Raw genomic sequence first — 21,434 nt, forward strand, 5'->3', positions numbered from 1 at the left:
AGTGCCACTCTTTGGTGACTGGGTCAATGAGGGACACTACCTTGGCTTCCTCAAAAGCTTGTGCCATGGGTGAAGAGCCAAAAGGCAAAAACTCTGAGGGCAGCCATGGGTCTGTCCAAATCCGGATTGAAGTTCCATCCCCTACCTTCCATCTCATGCCCTCCTTAAGCACTTCCCTCCCTTTTAAAATACTCCGCCATACATAAGAAGCTGTTGGTGAGTCTGCTGCCACCATGAAGGAACAATGAGGGAAAAATTTGGACTTGAACACTCTATGGAAAAGTGAGTTTTTTGTTTTGGAACAATCTCCATGCTTGCTTTGCTAGTAGAACATCATTGAATAGAGCCAAGTTTTTGAGCCCCATCACTCCTTCATTCTTTGGTTTGCATAATTCCTCCCATCTAACCCAATGAATTTTCCTATGATCCCCTGATTGTCCTCACCAAAATTTGCGAATTAGACCCTCAATCTCATTACACAATCTGATGGGGAGTTTGCAACAATTCATTGCATAGGTAGGTATAGCTTGGACCACCGCTTTGATGAGCACTTCTCTACCCGCTTAAGATAACAATTTTCTTCCCACCCTTGAAACTTCCTCCAAACCCGCTCCTTGATATAATTGAAGCTAGCTTTCTTATTTTTCCCCACTAGAGAGGGCAATCCCAAGTATGCCTCATAATTTCGGATCTCCACCACTCCCAAGGTGTCTTTGATCAACAATTTTTCTTCTTCACAAGTAGACTTGCTAAAGAAGATGGTAGTTTTGGCCTTGTTGATTTGTTGACCTGAGCTCCTCTCATAAATATGAAGGATCTCCAAATTTTTTTGGCATTCTTCCACATTAGACTTGCAAAACAATAAGCTATCATCTACAAATAAAAGGTGGGTTAGTGATGGACTTCTTTTGCTAAGTGAGAAGCCATGAATGTCTCCTCGCAAGGCCGATTGGGTGATTAGCCCATGAAGCCCTTCGGTGCATAAAAGGAATAGGAATGGTGATAGGGGGTCTCTTTGCCTTATCCCCCTTGTTGGTCTAGTGAACCCATTTGGCGCACCATTGATGAGTATAGAATAAGAGACCGTTGACACGCAAAGCATCATGAATGTGATCCATATTTCATCAAACCCCATTTTTCTCATAATACATTCTAAAAAGGGCCACTCCACACGGTCATAGGCTTTGCTCATATCTAACTTGAGTGCCCTAAAGCCTCCCTTGGCAGATTTGTGATTTTTCATACAATGAAGAGACTCGAAAGCCAAAAGAATATTATCTGAAATGAGCCTGTCTTTTGTAAAAGCACTTTGGTGCTTAGTGATGATTTAAGGGAGAATCTTTTTCAACCTGTTTGCAAGAACCTTTGAAAAAATTTTATACAACACATTACATAAACTTATGGGGCGAAATTCAGATACCTATTCGGGATTTTTAACCTTTGGAATCAAGGTGATGAATGTATGGTTTAGATGCTCAGGTAGTGAAACTAAATTTAAAAAAGAGAGGACAAAAGTAGTGATTTCCTTACCCACCAAGTCCCAATAGTGTTGATAAAAAAGGGGTGGCATGCCATTCGATCTGGGTGCCTTTAGTGGGGCCATCTGATTGAGAGCCAGCTTAACTTCACCTTCTGAAAATTCTGCCAACAATTGCCTATTCATATTTTTGGTCACTTTGGTTTGAACTGATTCCAAGGCCAACTCAGGTTGAACAGAATTAGATGATGAGAATAGGTTATTGTAAAATTCCAACATCACAGAAGCTACAATTTTTGGGTCTGATCTCCACTGTCCCACCTCATCCCTTATTCCTTCTATCTTATTTTTTTGAAACCATTGTGTAGGTCAACTATGGAAATATTTAGAGTTTTTATCCCCATGAGTAGCCCACAATGCCCGGGATCTTTGAAACCACATTCTTGTCTCCTTGTCCAATAGATCATTGACTTCACATTTTAGTTGCCTTGCCCGAAAATTTATACCTGTAGTGAATGCCTCCAATTCTGCCTTAGCTAGGAGCTTCTGCTTTTGTTTTAACTCCTTTCTAATGCACCCAAAGTTCCGATTGCTCCATTGCTTCAAAGCCTTCCCACACTATTCAATCTTTGACATAATACCCGATCCATCTTGAGCAAAACCCCTCTTACCACATTCGGCCTTGATGGTATTTGTACAACCCTCATCTCCCACCCACATTTCTTCAAAGCAGAAGAGCTTCTCTGGGTTTACTGGTTCCAAAATTTCGGGTAGGATTAGAATGGGAGAATGGTTCGAAGTGCTACATGTCAAGTGGTGCACCGCGGAACCTCCAAACCGTACAAGCCACTCATTGTTCGCCAAACTCCTATCCAACCTCTCCCAAATGGTTTACCCACTTTGATAGAATTTTTTCCATGTGAAAGGATTTCCCTTGTACCCTATATCGAGAAAGCCACATTCACCAATGACATCCCTGAACAATTGCATCTGGGCATGACTTCTACTAGACCCACCTTTTTTCTTGGACCCCCTTAATATTTTGTTAAAGTCACCTGCACACAACCAGGGAAGATTGAATTGATTGTTTAACTGGCAGAGTACAGACCACAATTCGTGTCGTTTGTGTGTGATTGGCTCACCATAGAAGCCAGTAAACCTCCATGCTCCTTCACTGCCTCCTCTAATGATACAGTCCATGTGATTTTTTTAAGGATGTCTCCACTCGCAAATTCATCGACTCCTTCCAAAAAAGAACTAGTCCTCTCCCTCTGTGAATCCGAGGAACTAATAACATATGATCAAACTTCAACTTGCGTTTTATTGTTTTAGCCTTGCTTCATCTGTCCATGTCTCGGCCATGAACACGATGGCGGGATCTTTTGCCTGGATTAAATCGCCAAGCTCCTTCTCTGTCACCAGGTTCCCAAGCCTGCGACAGTTCCAAACTAAGAAGCTCATGGCTCTTGGCGGGGTTGTTCAATAGCCTCCACCACTATATTGTTTGAGTTCTGAACTTCTTGAGAGACATGCATGCGTTTGTGTGAAAATTCTGAAGAATCCACATCACTGATACTTTGTTTCCTCTTCCTCTCTGGTTTGGTTTGGACCCTTGCTTCATTAGGGTTAGGTTGGCATAGGTTACGTTTCCAAGTTCTAATATTGGTTGGCTGCTTCAATGTTGAGTTAGTAGTATTATTGTTAACTAGTTAGTAACTCGTGCTCCTTACCTTCTTCTAAAAAAAGTTTGTAACTTGTGAAATATACATAAAAGTTCAACAAAATATAATATTTTTATGTTTTATTTTATTTTTTTTTTTTTTTTGAGAAACCAGACCCCAAGAACGGGCTGGGCTTTATTGAAACAGAAATAAAACATCAAGTAACATCACCCAAAATCAGAGGGGTAATGTCTTCAGGACAATCTTCTAACCAAACTTGTAACTCAGGCCCTGATTTAGCACGTTTAGCTAATGCATCAGCTACTGAATTACATGAACGAGGAACATAGCAAAAATCAGAAAAATGTAAAAGAGAAGCTTGGTCGAGCACATCGTCAACTATGTGGCCATACAAAGATTGATTGGCTGATCCTTTTGAAATGGCGTTGATCACTACTGCTGCATCACCTTCAAATACCACTTCATGTAACCCGATCTCAACAGCAAACTGGATAGCACGCCTGCAAGCTAACGCTTCAACCAATGCCACGGACTGTGGGAGTGGAACTCGAACTGAAAGTGCACCTATGACAGCGCCATTAGAGTCCCTGATAATCACTCCCAAACCAGCAGAGTTAGAGCTTCTGAACAGAGCACCATCGAAGTTAGCTTTGTACCAAGGCTGTGCAGGGGCAAACCATTTAGGCTGGACAGGAATTTGGGCTATGACAGGTTCCGCATCGTGAGCCTCTAGGAAGTCATGCAGGAGTCTGGCAGCTTCGGAGAAAATCTGGTTCAGAGGTCGGACTGGGCGCCTAAAGTAAATTGAATTTCGCCGGTTCCAGAGCATCCAAGCTGAGATAGCGAAAATCTCCACTCTATAATCATCCCGGACCTGCAAAAAACTTGAGAAAAGGTTAGAAAAATCCCCCGGTGAGTGAGGGATAGTGTGCTGCATCCAGTTGATAGTGCTCCACAACTGTGCTACCTCTGGGCAGCCCCATACAACATGCAAAATGTCCTCTGTTTAGGATTGGCACGTGTTGCAACAGGCAGAGGGAGTTATGTGACGATGGAACAAGTTGTCCATTGTTGGAAGTGAGTTATTACATGCTCGCCAAGTGAAGTGCTTCACCTTATTTGGGGTTCGTAGCATCCAAACACCTCTCCAAAGATGTCTCTGGGGGTGTGGGTTTGAGCTACTTGGGCTGTTGGTTGCAGCTTCATTAACCATCAGCTTGTAAGTGCTTCGAGTTGAGAAAATACCCGAAGGCGTTTTTGACCAAATGGGGCTATCTTGAGGCAGTCTGGTACTAAGAGGAATGCTCATGATCTTCTTCGCTTCATGAGGCAGAAAATTGTGCATAATTTCAGCCTCCTTCCAAGTTCCATTCTCCTCATCAATCAGGATACTAACCTTAGCATCAGGGGGAATAGAAGGGAGAGGGGAGCTAACCGGGCGGTATACTTGATCCGGGAGCCACTTGTCTTCCTTTAAACTCACTGTTTTACCATCACCTATCCTCTAAACCATGCCTTTCCGCACCACATCCCTAGCACTTAAAATACTCTTCCATGCGTAGGACCCATTAATTGAAGGGTTAGCTTCAAGAATGGAGCAATCCGGGAAGAATCGAGCTTTAAAAACTCTATGGCAAAGTGATTCTGGATTTTTCAACATACGCCAAACTTGCTTGGCCAACAAAGCATCATTGAACTTCTCAATCTCCTTGAACCCCATGCCTCCACAATCTTTAGCTTGACAAAGTTTCTCCCACTTTACCCAATGCACCTTCTTGTTATCACCATGGCAGCCCCACCAAAATTTGCGGATCATGACCTCAATCTCCTGAATTAGACCCTTAGGAAGCTTGAAACAACTCATAGAATAAGTTGGGATAGCTTGGATGACTGACTTAATAAGCACCTCTTTGCCTGCTTGAGACAGTAGTTTCTCCTTCCAACCTTGAATTTTCTTCCAGATTCTCTCCTTAATGTATGCAAACCCTTGTCTCTTTGCTCTCCCCACAAATGCCGGTAACCCCAAATATCTCTCATATTGCCTAATAGCTGGCACACCCAACAGATGTTGTATTCGGACTTGGACATCATGGTGAGTGTTAGAGCTGAAGAAGATATTTGTCTTATCTCTGTTTATTTTTTGGCCCGAACCCCTCTCATAAACTGATAAAAGATCAAGGATTACCTGACATTCAGATTCTTTTGCACGACAAAAGAGCACACTGTCATCAGCAAAAAATAAATGAGACACACGTGGCCCATTTCTGCAAATTGACACTCCCCTGATAACACCCTCAGATTCAGCGTTGTGGAGCAAACCTTGAAGACCCATGGCACATAGCAAAAATAAATATGGAGACAGCGGATCACCTTGCCTCAGCCCCTTACTAGGCTTGATAGTTCTACCTGGCACCCCATTAGGCAAAACCGAATATGAAACAGACTTGATGCATGACATGATAGTAGCAACAAAACTTCCAGCAAACCCTAAGTGCAACATAGCCCTTTCCAAGAAATCCCACTCCACTCTGTCATAAGCTTTGCTCATGTCAAGCTTTAGAGCCATATACCCATCTTTCCCTTGGGTCTTCCGCTTCAAGAAATGGAGTGTCTCGAATGCAACTAGCACATTATCAGTTATCAGCCTTCCCGAAAGAAAAGCACTCTGTGAATCAGAAACTACATATGGCAAAATAAGCTTCAAACGGTTAACCAACACTTTTGCAATGAGTTTGTAGACCACATTACAAAAGCTTATAGGTCTAAAATCTGAAACTTTCTTAGGGTCTTTTATTTTGGGAATAAGAGCAATAAAAGTAGAGTTAATAGATTCTGGAATAGTGCCAGAATTTAGAGCTGTCAAAACTACTTCTATCACATCTATTCCAACAATATGCCAAAATGATTTGTAAAAAATAGGAGACATACCATCAGGACCAGGAGCTGTGAAAGGGGCCATATGGTGGAGAGCTTTGAGAACCTCTTCAGTCGTGCAAGGTTTCTTTAGGCTATTATTCATCTCCTCAGTTACTGTAGGAACTAGGCCATTCAAGATCTCATCAAAGCCAGTAGGGTTTGATGTGGTAAACATAGTGTCAAAATAAGTACTTGCCAGTCTGCCCATTTGATCTTCATCTTCAGTCCAAACTCCAAACTCATCTTCCAACCCCACAATAAAATTATGCTTGTTCCGTTGGTTGGCTTGACAATGGAAATAGCGAGTATTGCGGTCTCCCTCCTTCAACCAATCACTATGAGAACGTTGCTTCCACATTGCTTCCTCTTTTACCTGTAGCAAGTTAATTTCGGTCCGAAGCATTTCAATCTGTTCCGGATTGGTTCTGTACAAACCAACCTCTTCAGCATGGCTCAACTCCTTCAATTTCTTGGCCAATGTATTTTTCACGTGCCCAAAGGTGACCCGATTCCATGTGCTAAGGTTGACTTGGCAGCTAGCAATTTTTTCCAACAACATACTAACCGGATTTGAGTCAAATAAGTTAGACCAGGAAAGTTTCACCACATCCTCACAGGATCTATCTTTGAGCCACATTGCCTCAAATCGAAATGGCCACCCCTTTCTATAGAACCTTTTTTACTCAGCATCTGAAATGAGAAGAATGGGTCTATGGTCAGAATGAAAGCACTCTAAGTGATGGATACGAGAAGTAGGGAACCGTAAAAGCCAATCCACTGTTGCCACACCACGGTCCAAACGGATCCAAACATTATGGTCTCCTGGTCTTCTGTTGCACCATGTAAAAGGTTATCCATTGAATCCTAAATCTTTAAACCCACAATAATCCAGAGCATCCCGGAACCCCTGCACCTGTCTCTCAGGCCTATCCAACCATCCCTGTTTTTCTTCAAGTCTAAGTATCTCATTAAAATCACCAAGGCAAATCCAAGGTAAACTGTGTATGTGGCTCAAATCTCTAAGTAGATTCCAGGAATGTTCCCGGTTGGCAGTTTCAGGCTCTCCATAGAAACCCGTGAAACGCCAGGCGTCATCCATTCCTTGATCCACCACCCCATCAATGTGATTATCAGAAGAGGTAAGGACTTTCATAGCAAAATCTTCTTTCCACAGCAAAGCCAGCCCCCCTCCCCTGTTATGTCGTGGAACAACAAAATAATTTTTATACTGCATTTTACAACTTATCTTCTTAATAACATCCAGATCAACTTTGGTCTCCATGAGGAAAACCATTTTGGGATCTTTTTTGCTAACTAAGCTAGCAAGTTCAGCCTCTGTCTGTGGGTTCCCAAGCCCACGACAGTTCCAGCTTAGGCAGCTCATTGTGACTGGTGGTGCTGGAAACCAGCCACCACCTGATTATTCTCATTCTCCTCCTTGCTTACTACACTAACTTTCTTCTTCTTTCTAATAGTCAAGTCCACGGTCTCCAACTCTTGTCGCCTACACTCTACAGTCTCCATATCTGAACTTGAGTCGGACTCCCCAACCTCACACAGAAGCTTTGTCCACTTTTTCTTGGAACTAGACAGAGGCTGTGTTACTAGCCTATTTGTTATGTCTGCTAGTGGAGTTTGGGTTGCACCAAAAGAGAAAAAATCATTCAACCGTTCACTGTGGCCACTTCCCCCTTTATTGCACAAAATTGTTTGCATGGGCATTTTATCAATTGGTTGACCCGGACCTACCAGACTCTCCATACTTTTATCCAACACTATAGACATCTCACTATTGACACCAGTATCATTTCGGTGCAACATAGAATGATGAAAAACCAACTCACCTGATGGTTCGGCTTCCATATAGACTGCCTCGGACTGAGCTTGTTCCAACACGCCTTCCTTGCCCAGTTCTGAACCGTGCCCATCATTGTTCAAGTCCTTGGTTGCTGGCTGTTTTTGCGCCATTGCCGGACCCTTCTTCCAGCTTGGTTTCCCACGAGCTCTACCCGATACAACCACCACTGTTTTTCTAGTATGACGCACCGGATCAGCACGCAACCAATCCCCATACTGTTGCTCTTCTTTCTTCAATCTTCCTTTTCCTCGAAGCCACACATCGCAGTCGTTCTTACCATGCGTAACCTTCCCGCACCAGTAACAAAAGTTGGGCAACCTCTCAAATTTAAGCAAAGCCCACCCAACATGCTCTCCTTCCGACCACAGCTTGCAACACCGCGGTAGAGGTTTTTTAATGTCTATCATAACCCGAATTCTCAAAAACTCCCCTCCCTCGCCATCGTCCTCCGGGTCCGCCGCCTGCACTAAAGCTCCAATGGTATTACCCACTACTTCACCCGTCGCCTGAGTAAGGCACTGCTCTGGGACGTTGTGGAGTTGGACCCAGAAAGTGACAGAATCAAACGGTAGCAGAGGAGCAGAATCAACATCCACAGCGCGCCGAAAAACGACTAAGCTTTTGTCGTAGGTCCATGGCTCAAGCTCCAGGACACGTTCTAGGTCCAGCGCATCATCGAACTCAAACAACAAGATGTTACCCCCAATATCCCGAATCTTCATCTCTCCAATGAGTCTCCAAAGCGGTTTGAAATTCCGACTGACAGCCTCTGCGTTAACCACTCGCTTTGTAAGAAACTTTGCTGCTAAACGCACAATGGTGGCCTCTGTTTTCCGAGGAACATCAGCCCCGTTCTCTTCTTCTTCTGTTAATGAAAACCGTGACCAAAGATCCTCAATGGAAGCCATAGCAGTAGGACTACCAGACACACCACTCCATGACAGGAACACCAACACACACTACACACCGTCCTACCAAGCACTGGGCTTGAAGGGAACAGAAGAACCTCACGACAGGAAGGACAAAATTCTACACTCGTTGCTGGGTAAACCTCACTAGAGAAACCCTAGCAGATAAACCCTAGTCGGCGTGAGAGAAAGTTGCTAATTATGATACATATTAATAGGTGTTTATTATGATTTTATTTGTTAATGAAGTCATTTGTTATATCATTTAAAGAAAATATGATGTGGCAGGAATCTAATGGAGGATGTAAATATAGGAACTTTTATAAGAAATCCTTATAGTATTTAAGCATGATAAAAATAGAATAAATTGCACTTTCCTCCTTCAATCTATTGAGTCATTTGCACTTTTCCCTCTCTTAACTATTAGGTTACTTGTAAGGCGAAAATACTATTTTAGTCCCTACATTTTAGGGTTACGGTCAATTTGGTCCCTATATTTTAGTAGAAGTCAATTTGGTCCCTGTTATTTTTAACTTGTAATCAATTTAGTCCCTACCATTAACTCACTAATGGAAAATGCTTACGTGGCAAATGGTCTGCCTTGTAGGCGCACATGTGGCTAATATAATAATATAAAATCAATTAATCAAATATTATAAAAGTCACATCAACATTTTAATAATAAAAGAAATCCATGTAAGACAAATAAAATTCAGAAAAGATTATTTAAAAGAAAAAAATAAAGAAAATGAATTTTTAAAAGAATCCTTGCTTTCTCTTATTTTCTTTAGAATTCTTGCACTTTCTTATTTTCCCAACACAATAAACCCAGTAACACCCAACACCCAGCAACACCCAACACCCAGCAACACCACAATATGAAATCAAATCCCAATATCAAGTGTTTAGTCGGTGAAATAAAGATCTGCAAACGTAACTTAGTTGGTGTGATTCAAATCTAGTCGTTTCGTCGCCAGGGGACCGAAGATTGAATTCCTTCAAAATAAAGACTCTGCAGGCTGGTGTTGTTGCCTGCAATGGGAAGCTGCATTGGGTGGATACAGATAAAGAAAAATATGATCAAAGGCTTTTTACTGTTCGATCCATTCAACGATCCAGAACGATTAAGCTATATCGATCCACCCATTGAATTTTCGCCCAAAGGCTCTGTCTCCTTTGGAGTTTTCCATGGGCATCTCCGAATATTCCAAATGTTTCGTGCCGATCCTTACCATTTTGATGTTTGGGAACTCGAGGATTACGGTAATGCAGATACATGGTGCCTGAAACACAAAGTTTACATGAAGGACTTGGTTTCAGAATGTTTTGATCTTGTTAAGATAGCCATGGACATATGGCGGTCCATGTCATTTTTAGCTTTCCATCCAACTGTTGGTGAAATTGCCTTTTACAATTTCAGAATTACATTGTCTTGTGAAACATGCAAACGAAAGTATTGAAAGTAGCAAGCAAACTCAGCGACCGTGAGATTTTGGCTGGGTATTGGGATTTTTTTGGCTAAACACTCGGTATTGGGATTTGATTTCATATTGTGGTGTTGCTGGGTGTTGGGTGTTGCAGGGTATATTGTATTTTTTTCCCACCGTTTCTCCAAAAAAAAAAATCCTCCACTGCACGCCTCTTTGTCTCTCTGTTTCTTTCTCCTCCACTTCTCTAGCTCTATTTTCCTCAGTTAACTGAGCTGCTGAAATTGCAAGCTCGGGATCCCAATGAGTCAATTCCAATGCAGGACCTCATTCAGTCGGAACAACCCTGAAGTATTGCGGGTACCTATGACAAATAGTGTTACGAAATTCTAATGGCAGCCCAAGATAAGTCCTCAAATGGGCAATCTTCTCCAACAATATCCGCTTCTCCAATGACATCATCAACAATTTCCTCAATTTAACAACCAACAATCTTCCATCTCATTCCTAATCCTCATCTCCTCCAAATAAAGCCTTTCAGCTTCGGGTGTCAACTTGAACTTTAATGAAAAAACCCCTTCTTCCTCGATATCGAACACTGCAGGGAATTTCCTTTAACAAAACAATAAATCGTCGCTTCTTGTCAAGACCCAATTCCCTTTTGTACTTACCTAGCTCTCTAAGAGACATAATTTTATTAGGTTGACTCACTAGAATCTTCCGTATCTTTAACACTAGTTTCAGCTTCTTGTCCCTTTGGATGACATTGTCAAAAGGAAGTTCTTTTCTTCTCTTCACAACAGCTCTAATGGGTCCGAGTCCAAATGGGGTTTTTCTCAGATTACTCAAACTAACATTATTACTACTTTGTTGCAAAACTAAACTTGTGCCCCAAAACTGTGATCCGGTTGATGGGGAGAAATAGGATTTTACGGAAAGTTTAGGGTTTTGAAGAAAAGGATATTTGTATGAGATAAATAATGGTAAGGAAGTAGCTAGATGGAGAACAAAGCAAGTGTTGGGGTTTCATTGTGAGCTAGTTATTATGGCAGAGTTGCACAACCAGCGGCTTCTTTTTTTCTTTTCTTTTGCCGGCGACCTAGTGGTGGAGGTGGATTTTTTTTTTGAGAAATGGTGGGGAAAAAAAAAAAAATTTAGAGAGAGACGTATACTTTTTTGTATTTTTTTAGGTTTAGAGATTGATATGGAATGCAATAAATAAGGGATAATTAATAAGATACTAATTAAAATATTAGTATTAATGAGTGTTTTTTTTTTACCGTTGGATCTATTTAAATTCAATGATTTAGAAAAGATGTAACTCTTTAGAGTTACACCAGGTATAACTTGAATCCATCTCTATATGAGATGGATTAGGCTCAAGTCACACCTGGTGTAACTCTAAGTAATATTACACCACCCAATAACTTGTTATATGAGATGGATTAGGCTCAAGTCACACCTGGTGTAACTCTAAGCAATGTTACACCACCCAATAACTTGTTATAGAATTCATATTTTGAAAATCACACCGTTGAATTACATATTCTATATGTTTTTAACATTCATGTCAATTGAATGTTATTTACCATTTGTGAGAGTGCCTTTTTCGGGATACTCAAGCCCAAGGATCCCGGGCCTGAATAAAAAGGAAGGATTTGGTGGACCGGGCCTTGATTCACCGCAGCTGAATGAAAAGGAAGGATTTGGTGGACCGGGCCTTGAGCTAACGTGTTTAAGAATCAAGTGAATGCAGAGAATACCCCTGACAACATACAAAGAAAAATGACAAACAAGGATATCGGAGAGTGCCAAAAATTAACGACGTAAGCTCAGAAGGAAAGAAAACAGGATTAGCAAGACGATAAAAAAAAAAATGCTGTGGGGATCCTGGGAATTATGAAGCAGTGTTTCATTAATAAGTTATCTGTTTGATTACAGAAAGCTCACTAGGACGTGATACAAGGTCCAATCAAGCTCAAAAATTGCAGTCTTGAATGGCTATTTCAGCCTTCAAAACTTGCAAAGTTTGATTCTCGTTGAATCCGAGTATGTGCAATAGTGGCCTTTACAGGATATCGGGAAGCAGTATTTGTTCTTCCCTTAGTATTTTTCTTTCTGCATAGATTTTTCTGATGGTTCTTCCTAGAGAATTTCTTCTTTCTTGTGTTTCTTTCTTTTTTTTCTCGCTGCCTTCTTCACAACCCATCCCCTCCTTTTATAATGGAGTTTTCTGGGCGTCCCGGGGAACCGTTGGTTCCCCTGTTTTGTTCTTATGCAAACAGAGCATGTTCTGTCCCCATCGTCTCGGTAAGTCCCTTTTCCGTTTTCTCTCATTCTTTCCTTCTCTTGGTTCTGATTCCTTCGAAAGCTTCTGGTTGGCCATCCTCTTTGGGACGTGCTGAGGTATGCCCTTCTCGGCATCCCCATTTCTGGCGTCTTCCTCTTTTCCCTTTCTTTCCTATTTGGGCGGAATCCTGTTCTGCCATTTTTGAAAGTCATTTGTTACCATTCTTCTTCCCTGTCCTGGTTCCCCGAGGCCCCTTTTCTGTCTGTGCCATGAGAGGTCGCTCGCGTTTTTTGCTTTTATTTCTTGTTTTTCTTCTTCTGTCTTCTTTCTATCGATCTGTCCCAGTCTTCCTTTTTATTTGTGCTTGAAGGGATTTGAGGATCCTTGCTTCTTTATATTTTGCCGTGGTCTCTTTTTTGGATGCTTCTTCCTTTTCTGGGCTTCAGGATCCTCTGGGCCTTCCTTTTATCCCCCATGGGTCATCCGTACCTATCACTTTGGGCTTAGCCTGAATTTTTTTCTTTTGGGCTTGACTTGTTCTTCTGTTTTGGGCTTATTTCATTATGACCCTTTTTAGACCTCAACATTTAGCCCCCCGAGCTCGTGGGTTGCCTGAAACCCACGCGTGAGTGATTTTGGTTTCCTAAGATTTTCGTGGTATCCCCCTTTTTTCGACTTCTACTGGGTTTCCTTCCTTTTTACTTGGGATCCCGGCCCTTTTCTGCTGCTTTTAGTCACCTCCTTTTTGCGTGTTGCATTCCCTTATAATTATTACCTTTTGCAGCTTCCTCTTTATACGGGACGTGGCAGTTGGGTATTTGAGGTAAAACTCCTCTACCCACTTTTCTCGTTTCCCGTTATTTCTCATTAATAACTGCTGATCACTTCAAATTAAATTTCTTGGCAACTGGCGCGTCTTTCCATAAACTGTTTTCCCCAACTGCTATTTGCGCCTTTATTGTAGCCGTTTCATCTTATCACTTTGCTTCTCTGAGTTTTTCACTCTTTGTGTTTCTCTTTCTTTTTTTTCTTCTTCTCTGTTACTCTGGTCTTCCTCCCTTTCGCACTTTCAATCTCTTTTCTTCTCATAGTGCGTGTTGTTTCGATGGCTTCTTCTTCTTCTCGAAAGAGGAGAGAGCGTACTCCCAGTCCTTCTGAGGGTGAAGGTTCTTCTGGTTCTGCTCCGAGTGATTCTCACGAGGTTACTGAACGTCCGGCCTTCCCTTTACGGGATCCTTGGTATTCTCTCAGTTTATTTTTCCCTCATATATCTCATGGTGAGGCTCCTCCATCCCCTCACGTTTGGATGTTTTCTGGTCAAGCGGGTATCGCTGGTTCCGCCCAAGTTCCTGACCCTAGAGAGATTTTTGATCTCCAGATCAGACAAGGAATCCGAGAGGCGGTTCCTATTTTCTTTGATTTTGTTCCAGGAAAGATTCAGGGCTGGCCTATATGGGTAGACAAGGAACTGTCTGATGCTGAATTTGTGGGTCGTTTGGAGCGCGCCGGTATCCTAAAGGCAGTGGCTATTTCCAGAAACCTTGAGGGCTTCAGAGACGCCAAAGGGCTCAGGCATCTGGTACGTCGTTGGTGCCCTTCCCTTCATACTTTTTTCTTTTCTACTGGTGAATTGACAATCACCTTAGAGGATGTGGTTAATAACTTCCTCCTCCCAGTGTTTGGTGAAGAGAATCCCTTTGATATTAACCTTTCTGGTGAGGATCTCGTGGTAGAAGAAAAATTATTTGGTCATTTCGGTGGTCGCGCCGCCTCTTCTGGTGGTAAGCCGGCTAGGATGGGGAGATGGGTGATGACCCTCTCTCGTGAAAAGGATAAGGAAGTGAGGTGGGCCGGTTTCCTGGCTTTTTGGCTTAGTAAGTTTTTGTTTAGTGAGTTCCCTGGGTACGGAGTTAAGTCTTCGTTTTTTCCGTTGGCAATCAAGTTGGCTCGAGGTACCCAGTATCCTTTGGCCCCTCTGTTTTTGGGTCATGTTTATTCTCAATTGGACCAGCTTCATGGAGATGAGGCTGAGGGTGATTCTTGTTATGTGATCACTTCATCTCTTCACTGTGCTATTCTTCAGATTTTCATGTGGGACCGTTCTGCAGCTACTTTGGCTAAGTGCAGGAATTTGAAATTTGTGAAGGACAAGTTCCAAGGATCCCCCGACATAGTGAAGGGTCTTTGTGGCAATTCTACCGATGCCTTTCCCATTATTTTTCGTTGGATTAGCTTGAAAGGTGGTGGCCTCAATCTTGTGGAGTTGTTTGACCAAGCAGGGAGCTTATATTGGAGATCCCCTCGTGAGTTTGGTCCTGGCTTTGCGTGTGATTCTGTGTTGTCTTCTTTTTTATCTTCTACAGGTAATACCTTTGACTTGCGCCGTGGTGATGAGGGCAGTCTGGCTTATCTTGCCTGCATTAGCCCCTCCTGGCTTCCTGTGCCTTCTTCAAGTGGCCCAAAATATACTCATTATTCAGCACACCGGGTGCTCCGACAATTTGGTTTTGATCAGGACATTCCTCCAGTTTTTAAGGATGTGGTGCCATCCCTTCCTTCCTTGGATCCTTTCTTGAGGCTGCAGGCCTTTTCTTATTGGTCACGGAGGAGCCCCCAATTTGCAGTGCCTAACTCCCAGAGAGGAGTCTTTGCTTCTAGTGGCTATACCAGTTATTGGAGAAGAGTACAAAAGTCCTTTGTTGATTATGTTGGCACTGGTACAGTTCGGGATGCCCCGAATCCTAGCATTGTTTCCGCTCCGACATCCAATAGACGTTTATCCCTTCCTACTGCTGGGATTGTTTCTGCTGCTGCAAGCAGCAAGACTGGGTTTGCAGAGTGGCATGCCTCCAGGGGAGGTTGGGTGGCTTATGGACAGGATTTTCCTGAGACCTGGCTGGGTGATAGTCTCATCATTGGTGCTTCCTCTGGGGTGCCCATCAAAAGGGTGCAACAGAGACAATAAGTGCTGCCACTGCTCCGAGTAAAGGTAAGGATGTCAAGTCGAAGAGAATGAAAGCTGCTGATGTTGGCGAAAGTACAGGGGGTGTGGAGATAGGCTCTGAAGCGAAAAGAAGGAAAGCGGGGAAATCTCAAGCACACTTGGCATCTCAGGAAGGCAAGGATGTCAAGGAACCTTTGGTTTCAAGGACCCGGAAGAAGACCAAGGTAGAGTCTTCTTTTCCCCAGGTTCCTGTGACTGCTTCAGTCCATGGTTCTTTAGGATCCTCTGGTTTGGTATCCCAGCCTCCTTTAGGACCCTCTGGGCGTACTCGTAGTAAGCAAAAGACTTCCAGAGAATCTGTAGAGAGAGAGAGAAGGGCAAGACTTCTTTCCTTCTTCTCTTTTTTTTTTTTTATTTTTTTCACCTTGTTGCACTTGTTTCTATTTTGCTGACGAGTGGTGATTTCCTTTGCAGTCCAAGCGCAAGTCTGATCACAAGACGGGTAAGAGCCAATCTTCTGGAGACGACGTGGTATGTGTTCCCCTTTTTCTTTTGTTCTTTCCCTTTTGTTCTGACATTGTGTTGTCTGCATTTCCTGCTGTTGTGTTTTTCTCTCCCTTTCTTTTTGACACTGCCTTCTCCTCTTCTTCTTCCTTTAGGTGGAGGTATCCCCTCCTATGACTGATAAGGCTCTGGGGGAGGAAACTATCACAGCTCTTTCTGTTGTTTTTCCTGTTATGGGGGAGGAGCCCCCTACTGATGACCCAGCCGAGGAAACTGGGCAACCAATGCAAGGTTCCCAGGATTCTCAGGATCCCAAAGCTTCTAGGATCCCGTCATCTCAAAGTCCCCATCTTGAGCGTACTCCTAGTCCTATCAGGACTGTGTTTCCTCAGTCCTTGTCAGATAAAGGTGCTTTGGGAGACACTCCTTTATCCAAACAAACAGGTAAACCTTGTTTCCTTGGAATAGCGTTATATTCTACTTTCTTTTCCAGTTTTTCTTGAGTTCCTCCTTTTCCTTTTCCTTTTAGGTCAAGCCAGTGAGAAATCCGCTCCCAGTGTTGCCTCTTCTTTAGAATCAGAAAGCTCAGAAGGTGAGTGCAAGCTACTCCCATCGTGTTTCCTTTTCTTCCCCCTCCCTTTTTTTTTTATATATGGCGAAGCCCCCTGCATCTATCCCTTCTTTTAGCCACTTTGCCATTGGTCCTTCACCTTTTCTTCAACTTGCCTTATGTTCCTTCCCAGAATCTTCGGGGAAGTCAGGAGATCAGGAAGAAGAGGCTCTGCCCCAAGAAGCTGGAACCGGTTTGTTCTTCTTTTTCTCCCTTTTTTTTTTTAGACTAAATCCGTTCTTCCTTTTCTTTTCTTTTCTTCTTTTTTTTTTTGAATATTGATACAGGCTTTGCAGGTTCTGAGCCTGTTATTCCTGAAGGAATTGTGAGACCTGTTCAAGTTGCTGACCTTCGTCCAGAGCAAAAGGCTGCAAGTCCTCCTGTCTCTGCAAGTGGTGACACAGTGATGGGGGATGCCTCGAAGATGACTGCCTCAGATCTTGATTCAAGGCTTTCCTCTTTTCTGGCTCGCTTTGATCTCTTGGAATTCAACAGTCTTCCTGCCAGCCACTTCCATGTTTTTGGGTCTTCTTATGGCAGCTTCCTGCGTTTCTCTGTTCCTGTGGAAGGCCTGCCGCTGCTAGAGAGTCTGCTCAAGAGTCACGGGGATTTTACCAGCGGCTTCAGGGGAGGCGTTTTTCTAGGCAATATTTTAATGGAGTTGCTGTGTGCTGTGCTGATTTCCCTAAGGAATTCCTCTGTAGATTCCTTGTCTGAAGAAAAGCTTCTGGAGTGGAGAGGGGTGGTGCAAGACCTTCTAGAGGCTAAGTTTAATTTGTCTTTTCTGCTGGATCACTTGCGTCTGCTGGCTCATATGCTGTTTCAGAGGCAATCATTCAAGAGTATAGACACTGAGATAGCTGCTGCTGAGGAAGCTTTGGCTCGTGCTCACAAGGTTTTACAAGACTTGAAGGTCAAGCGGCAGAGGATCCTTGCTACTTTGGCTGTGCCTGTTATTTCTCCGGATGCCTCCCTGTTGGCCGGCCTCATTCCTTAGCTTTTTTTTTTTTACATAAACAATTTGGGATTGTATAAGTTTTTCTTTTTGAACATTGTTCTGCTCTTTGCTTTCTCTTTTGTGTTTCAAAACTGCTTCTTTTTTTTCTTAGTATGTGAATCTGCCTTTTTCTTTGGTATATTGCCTTTTCTTTCCTATGGCTCTTTTCTTTCCTGAGTCCTGGACCATGCTCTTCACAGGCTTCACTGTAAATTCTGGTCCAGGTACCCGGTAATCTATTGTGCAAGTACTGAACTGGGTACACTGGTATCCTTCCCTATGTACATATTTTTCTTTTTGAGATACGGTCCCAGTTCATGAACTTTGACAGGTTCCCCTTTTGCCAAGTGCTAGGCTAGGTATCCTAGATATTTTACTTTTATTCTGTGATCCTAGACCTATGCACTTGGGACTGTTTGTGGGATATCTGAAATTATTTGTGAGGTGAATCCTGGGCCATATGTAAAAGGGTATTACATACTCTCCCCTTTTTTTTTTTGACTCAGGTATCCTTCCTTAAATTTATCCAAATTTGGTTTTTTCTGCAGTATTTAAAGAAAAACTTAAATGTTGAAGAAACAGGAATTTCATTAAAACATGGTCATTTTCAAGGAACAAAGAAAAGTCTTTTGGTGCAGTATTGACCACAAAGTGTCAATCTATCACATGTTCCTGAACAAAATTATCTTAGACCAGAATTCATGATAAAGGCTGAAAAATAAAAAGACAAAAATAAAAAGAACTTAGCAGATAGTGAAGCTGGTGAAAGGACCCTGAGGTACCGGGATCCCCTTGTCCTTATGCATAGTATTGCTTCAGCCATTTCCCGTTTATGGGCTCTGTCAGGACTGTTCCATCTTCTTTGGCAAGGTAATAATACCCACTTTCATGAGCTGCATTGATGATGTAGGGTCCTTCCCATTTTGGGGTGAACTTGGAAGGCCCTGGCAGGTTCCTCCTCACGTGCTCCGCCATCCTTAGCACTAATTGCCCTTTAGTGAACACTCTTGGGCGTACTGCTTGTGCATATGCTCTGGTCATTCTTTGCTGGTATCTCTGGCTCCTTTTCTTAGCCAGTTCTCTTTCTTCTTCTACTCCTTCCAGATCTGCTAGCCTCTTTTCATTGCTTGCGTCCTCACTTTCTCCCTGGTTTTCCTCCAGAACTATCCTTGGTGTAGGAATGACTAACTCCACAGGGCTGATGGCTTCTGTTCCATAAACCAGGGAGAATGGGGAGAATCCTGTGGCTGTCTTTACAGAGCTTCTACATGCCCAAAGCACATCTGCCAGATGGTCACTCCATTTTCCTCCATACTCATGCTTCATTTTCTTAAGGATTTTTAATATTACCCTATTAGTAGCTTCAGCTTGGCCGTTTCCTTGTGGGTAGTATGGGGTAGATCTTCCATGCTTGATGTGGTATGCTTCAGTTAATCCCTTCATATCTTTGTTTATGAATGGGGTTCCATTGTCGCTGATCAATCTTCTGGGGATCCCGAACCTTGTAATGATGTGGTCTCGAATGAAATTTGCTACAGCTGCTCCAGTAGCTTTTTTCAAAGGGATGGCCTCTACCCATTTTGTAAAGTACTCCGTGGCTGCCAGGATCCATATATAACCATTGGATGGAGGATTTATGGGCCCTATGAGATCGAGCCCCCAAGTATGAAAAGGCCAGGGCGTCGTCATATCCTGTAGGACATTTGGGTGAGTGTGAATTGCATCTCCTAGGACTTGGCAAGCATGACATGTTTTGACCAGCTCCTCAGAGTCTCTTTTCATCGTTGGCCAGTAATATCCCAACAACAGTAACTGCTTGTACAGCCTTCTCTTTCCTGGGTGACTTCCACAATCTCCAGAGTGCACCTCTCTGACTACTTCTCTAGCTTCCTTTGGTCCCAGGCACCTGAGGGGATCCCCATGGTATCCCTTTTTGAATAAAATGTCGTTCTGCAAGAAATACCTGCACGCTAGTTTTTTGAGCTTGTGGGCCAGTTCCCTGTCGGTTGGCAAGATCCCCCGAGCCAGGTATCCTATGAAAGGAACCCGCCAATCTTCTGCAATAAACACCGCGTAGCTTTCTTCTTTATCAATTGCCAAACGACATTCCTGGCATTTCCCCTGTATGATTGCTGCTTCCTTGTCCATATCTGGCCAGTAATACCCCATGCGTTGCATCCTTCTGTATAGGCTGACTTTTTCTGCAACTCCACATGCTTGGGCGTGTAATTCTTCTAGTTTCGCCTTTCCTTCCTTCTCGGTGATACATCTGGACAGTATTCCTCCTGGCAGTCTTTTATACAATTCTCCTTCTATCTGAGTGTAATCCATTAGTTCTTTGATGTTCCCTCTAGGGCTTGCCTCTTTCATCCTTTCTTTGATTTCGTCCCTCCAGTCCCACTGTTTGGATTCCCCGGGGTACATCCCTTGGAGGATCCTTACAATGGAATGTTCTTGCCTTCCTATTTTTATCAGCGTATCCCTCCCATTAAATGGTATTTGGGATCCCAGGGTGGCGAGAGCATCTGCAAACCTGTTTTCACTTCTTTGAGTGTATTCTATGCTGAAGGTTTGAAATTCCATCTCCAGCCTTTGTGCCCAAGTCCTGTAGGCTGCTAAGCCCGTAATGCAAAGTCACCTTTCACTTGGGAGACTACAAGATTAGAATCTCCCAGCACTCTCATATGTTTCACTCCTATGCTGAGTGCTATAGTCAACCCAGTTAAGTATGCCTCATATTCAGCTGCATTATTAGAGCATGAGAAACCAAGCTTGAAGGACAGGGGCATGATATCCCCATTTTCGCAGCTTAGTACAATTCCTACCCCATTTGAAGTTGCTGTAGCTGACCCGTCAAACCTCATGGTCCATTTCTTCCCTGGGATCTCCATCACTGCTACCTCACCAGGGATTTCTTCGCTCAGCGGGCCTTCTTCCTTTCCTGGGAATTGAGCTAGCAAATCTGCTATGGCCTGGCTCTTGACAGCCTTGGGAGTTCTTATACCTATATCATATTGTGAGAGCAACACTAGCCATTGTGCTATCCTTCCCGTGAGAAGGGGCTGGTGCAGGAGTGCTTTTATGGGGTGGGACTTGGTTACCAAGAGGATTTGGTGAGCTGAGAAGTACCTCTTCAACCTTTGGGATGCATAAACGATCACTAGGCAGGCTTTCTCTATTCTGGGGTACCTGGTCTCGGTATCCTTGAGTGTTCTGCTTACATAATATATGGGCTGCTCATTTCCTTGGTCATCTTCTTGTGCCAGCAAAGCTCCTATTGCCTGAGAGTTTGATGCTAAGTATAGCAACAGAGGTCGCCCACGTACTGGTGCCTGGAGGGTGGGCAGATGATTCATAATGCCCTGAATTCTTTGAAAAGCTTCCTGCTGCTCTGTTCCCCAGGTAAATTCATTTCCTTTTTTCAATAGTTTGGATAGGCCTGCTGTAGCTGAGGCTAAACCAGGCACAAACCTCCTGATATAGGAGACCCTTCCCAGGAAGCTTTTGAGTTCCCTAACAGTAGTTGGTCTTCTCATCGTGGCAATAGCTGTGGCCTTGGCTGGGTCCACGCTTATGCCTTTGTGATGTACCAGGAACCCAAGGAACTTTCCAGCAGACACTCCAAAGGCGCACTTCATGGGGTTCATACGTAACTTGTATTTCCTGCATCTTTCAAAGACTTGCTCAAGTACTTGGAAATGTCCTGTTCTGGTTTTTGACTTGACCACAATATCGTCTACATAATCTTCCATCTCCTCATGCATCATGTCATGGAAAATGGCTGTCATGGTCCGTTGATACGTAGCCCCCGCATTTTTGAG

The 21,434-nt window shown here is 43.2% G+C and overlaps 1 pseudogene; it reads right to left on the bottom strand.

Moving 5' to 3' along the window:
* Positions 1–9,948: 9,948 nt before the first annotated feature.
* LOC115984837 lies at positions 9,949–11,298 on the bottom strand (annotated as a pseudogene).
* Positions 11,299–21,434: the final 10,136 nt, after the last annotated feature.

This window comes from Quercus lobata, chromosome 4 (genome assembly GCF_001633185.2).
Source record: "Quercus lobata isolate SW786 chromosome 4, ValleyOak3.0 Primary Assembly, whole genome shotgun sequence".
NCBI classification, from domain to species: domain Eukaryota; kingdom Viridiplantae; phylum Streptophyta; class Magnoliopsida; order Fagales; family Fagaceae; genus Quercus; species Quercus lobata.